General features: G+C 56.2%; 2 protein-coding genes across 2 annotated transcripts in view; one reads left to right on the top strand and one right to left on the bottom strand.

The window, feature by feature from the left end:
• LOC138970506 (uncharacterized) overlaps positions 1-5,000 on the bottom strand; it is a 339,583-nt gene that overhangs the window by 56,398 nt on the left and 278,185 nt on the right. The gene's annotated exons all lie outside the window — the stretch shown is intronic.
• The window catches only part of LOC138971925 (atrial natriuretic peptide receptor 2-like), a 36,614-nt gene that overhangs the window by 5,987 nt on the left and 25,627 nt on the right, over positions 1-5,000 (top strand). The window lies entirely within an intron of this gene.

Here is a 5,000-nt window from a genome sequence, read left to right as displayed (position 1 = left end):
CCCCCCCCCCCCACCACCCTCACCCAAACTCTCCCAACTCCAGCACTATCCTAGACTCAACTCCCGACCCTCCTCCTCCCACCCCCCCCCCACCACCACCCTTACCCAAACTCTCCCAACTCCAGCACTATCCTAGACTCAACTCCCGACCCTCCCCCCCCCCCCACCACCCTCACCCAAACTCTCCCAACTCCAGCACTATCCTAGACTCAACTCCCGACCCTCCTCCTCCCACCCCCCCCCCCCACCACACACCCTTACCCAAACTCTCCCAACTCCAGCACTATCCTAGACTCAACTCCCGACCCTCCTCCTCCCACCCCCCCCCCCCCCACCACCCTCACCCAAACTCTCCCACCTCCAGCACTATCCTAGACTCAACTCCCGACCCTCCTCCTCCCACCCCCCCCCCCCACCACCCTCACCCAAACTCTCCCAACTCCAGCACTATCCTAGACTCAACTCCCGACCCTCCTCCTCCCACCCCCCCCCCCCCACCCCTCACCCAAACTCTCCCAACTCCAGCACTATCCTAGACTCAACTCCCGACCCTCCTCCTCCCACCCCCCCCCCCCCCCCACCACCCTCACCCAAACTCTCCCACCTCCAGCACTATCCTAGACTCAACTCCCGACCCTCCTCCTCCCACCCCCCCCCCCCCACCACCCTCACCCAAACTCTCCCAACTCCAGCACTATCCTAGACTCAACTCCCGACCCTCCTCCTCCCACCCCCCCCCCCCCCACCACCCTCACCCAAACTCTCCCACCTCCAGCACTATCCTAGACTCAACTCCCGACCCTCCTCCTCCCACCCCCCCCCCCCCCCCCCCCACCACCCTTACCCAAACTCTCCCAACTCCAGCACTATCCTAGACTCAACTCCCGACCCTCCTCCTCCCACCCCCCCCCCCCCACCACCCTTACCCAAACTCTCCCAACTCCAGCACTATCCTAGACTCAACTCCCGACCCTCCTCCTCCCACCCCCCCCCCCCACCACCCTTACCCAAACTCTCCCAACTCCAGCACTATCCTAGACTCAACTCCCGACCCTCCTCCTCCCACCCCCCCCCCCCCACCACCCTTACCCAAACTCTCCCAACTCCAGCACTATCCTAGACTCAACTCCCGACCCTCCTCCTCCCACCCCCCCCCCCCCCCCCACCACCACACACCCTTACCCAAACTCTCCCAACTCCAGCACTATCCTAGACTCAACTCCCGACCCTCCCCCCCCACCACCACCCTTACCCAAACTCTCCCACCTCCAGCACTATCCTAGACTCAACTCCCGACCCTCCTCCTCCCACCCCCCCCCCCCCCACCACCACACACCCTTACCCAAACTCTCCCAACTCCAGCACTATCCTAGACTCAACTCCCGACCCTCCCCCCCCACCACCACCCTTACCCAAACTCTTCCAACTCCAGCACTATCCTAGACTCAACTCCCGACCCTCCTCCTCCCACCCCCCCCCCCCACCACCACCACCACACACCCTTACCCAAACTCTCCCAACTCCAGCACTATCCTAGACTCAACTCCCGACCCTCCCCCCCCACCACCACCCTTACCCAAACTCTTCCAACTCCAGCACTATCCTAGACTCAACTCCCGACCCTCCTCCTCCCACCCCCCCCCCCCACCACCACCACCACCACCCTTACCCAAACTCTCCCAACTCCAGCACTATCCTAGACTCAACTCCCGACCCTCCTCCTCCCACCCCCCCCCCCCCCCCCCCACCACCACACACCCTTACCCAAACTCTCCCAACTCCAGCACTATCCTAGACTCAACTCCCGACCCTCCTCCTCCGACCCCCCCCCCACCACCACACACCCTTACCCAAACTCTCCCAACTCCAGCACTATCCTAGACTCAACTCCCGACCCTCCTCCTCCCCCCCCCCCACCACCACCACCACACACCCTTACCCAAACTCTCCCAACTCCAGCACTATCCTAGACTCAACTCCCGACCCTCCTCCTCCGACCCCCCCCCCCCCACCACCACCACCACCCTTACCCAAACTCTCCCAACTCCAGCACTATCCTAGACTCAACTCCCGACCCTCCTCCTCCCACCCCCCCCCCCCACCACCACCACCACACACCCTTACCCAAACTCTCCCAACTCCAGCACTATCCTAGACTCAACTCCCGACCCTCCTCCTCCCCCCCCCCCCACCACCACCACCACACACCCTTACCCAAACTCTCCCAACTCCAGCACTATCCTAGACTCAACTCCCGACCCTCCTCCTCCGACCCCCCCCCCCACCACCACCACCACCCTTACCCAAACTCTCCCAACTCCAGCACTATCCTAGACTCAACTCCCGACCCTCCTCCTCCCACCCCCCCCCCCCCCACCACCACCACCACACACCCTTACCCAAACTCTCCCAACTCCAGCACTATCCTAGACTCAACTCCCGACCCTCCTCCTCCGACCCCCCCCCCCCCACCACCACCACCACACACCCTTACCCAAACTCTCCCAACTCCAGCACTATCCTAGACTCAACTCCCGACCCTCCTCCTCCCACCCCCCCCCCCACCACCACACACCCTTACCCAAACTCTTCCAACTCCAGCACTATCCTAGACTCAACTCCCGACCCTCCTCCTCCGACCCCCCCCCCCCCACCACCACCACCACACACCCTCACCCAAACTCTCCCAACTCCAGCACTATCCTAGACTCAACTCCCGACCCTCCTCCTCCCACCCCCCCCCCCCCCACCACCACCACCACACACCCTTACCCAAACTCTCCCAACTCCAGCACTATCCTAGACTCAACTCCCGACCCTCCTCCTCCCCCCCCCCCCACCACCACCCTTACCCAAACTCTCCCAACTCCAGCACTATCCTAGACTCAACTCCCGACCCTCCTCCTCCGACCCCCCCCCCCCCACCACCACACACCCTTACCCAAACTCTCCCAACTCCAGCACTATCCTAGACTCAACTCCCGACCCTCCTCCTCCGACCCCCCCCCCCCCCCCCCACCACCACACACCCTCACCCAAACTCTCCCAACTCCAGCACTATCCTAGACTCAACTCCCGACCCTCCTCCTCCCCCCCCCCCACCACCACACACCCTTACCCAAACTCTCCCAACTCCAGCACTATCCTAGACTCAACTCCCGACCCTCCTCCTCCCCCCCCCCCCACCACCACCACCACACACCCTTACCCAAACTCTCCCAACTCCAGCACTATCCTAGACTCAACTCCCGACCCTCCTCCTCCCACCCCCTCCCCACCACCACCACCACCACCCTTCCCGCAGTGCAGTAAACTGTTCCGCTGTAAAATACTACAAAACCACTCTAAACGGAAGTGTTCCAGTTTTTGAAAAACAGTGTGACACGGTACATAATTCTGCCAGCACATTCAGCACACAAGGTTAATACTAGTGATTAGTTAAACACTAGTGTGTAACATGTGTGCTACCTTTACAAGCGGAGCTATGTACGATAAGATATAGTATAGTAACCATATTACACCGTGTTAAAAACCGGTTACAAAAACAGTGTGATTGAAAATGGAACGCTTCAATTCAAAGCGTGCACTCTGTATCACTACGCCCTATTTCCATGAAATCATTGTTGGTTTAAACAAAACTTTATTCAATTATTATTATGACAAAAACAATACATAGTTTTAAGGATAACTAACTCAAGCATATAATGCTTATTTTAAGTAATCCTGGTATGTACATAACAACGGTTAACACGATGGCGGACTAAATACATTTACTCATTTCAGGCAACGATAACAGACAGAAAAACCTGATACGCAAACAATCAGAAAAGGGAGGGGTAGGGGGGTAGTACAGGAGGTGGGGACAAAAACGTCGAAAAAAAATAGACATGGGGCACGAGAGAACAGAGATAAGTATAAGGCAACAAGACACGGGGCACGAGATAACAGAGATAAGTATAAGGCAACAAGACACGGGGCACGAGATAACAGAGATAAGTATAAGGCAACAAGACACGGGGCACGAGAGAACAGAGATAAGTATAAGGCAACAAGACACGGGGCACGAGAGAACAGAGATAAGTATAAGGCAACAAGACACGATGCACGAGAGAACAGAGATAAGTATAAGGCAACAAGACACGGGGCACGAGAGAACAGAGATAAGTATAAGGCAACAAGACATGGGGCACGAGAGAACAGAGATAAGTATAAGGCAACAAGACATGGGGCACGAGAGAACAGAGATACGTATAAGGCAACAAGACACGATGCACGAGAGAACAGAGATAAGTATAAGGCAACAAGACATGGGGCACGAGAGAACAGAGATAAGTATAAGGCAACAAGACATGGGGCACGAGAGAACAGAGATAAGTATAAGGCAACAAGACACGATGCACGAGAGAACAGAGATAAGTATAAGGCAACAAGACACGATGCACGAGAGAACAGAGATAAGTATAAGGCAACAAGACACGGGGCACGAGAGAACAGAGATAAGTATAAGGCAACAAGACACGATGCACGAGAGAACAGAGATAAGTATAAGGCAACAAGACACGATGCACGAGAGAACAGAGATAAGTATAAGGCAACAAGACACGGGGCACGAGAGAACAGAGATAAGTATAAGGCAACAAGACACGATGCACGAGAGAACAGAGATAAGTATAAGGCAACAAGACACGGGGCACGAGAGAACAGAGATAAGTATAAGGCAACAAAACATGGGGCACGAGAGAACAGAGATAAGTATAAGGCAACAAGACATGGGGCACGAGAGAACAGAGATAAGTATAAGGCAACAAGACACGATGCACGAGAGAACAGAGATAAGTATAAGGCAACAAGACACGATGCACGAGAGAACAGAGATAAGTATAAGGCAACAAGACACGGGGCACGAGAGAACAGAGATAAGTATAAGGCAACAAGACATGGGGCACGAGAGAACAGAGATAAGTATAAGGCAACAAGACACGATGCACGAGAGAACAGAG

The sequence above is a fragment of the Littorina saxatilis genome, linkage group LG7 (genome assembly GCF_037325665.1).
Source record: "Littorina saxatilis isolate snail1 linkage group LG7, US_GU_Lsax_2.0, whole genome shotgun sequence".
Lineage (NCBI taxonomy): Eukaryota > Metazoa > Mollusca > Gastropoda > Littorinimorpha > Littorinidae > Littorina > Littorina saxatilis.
Note: the sequence above shows the minus strand (reverse complement) of the source record. Positions and strands in the feature narration are given on the sequence as shown.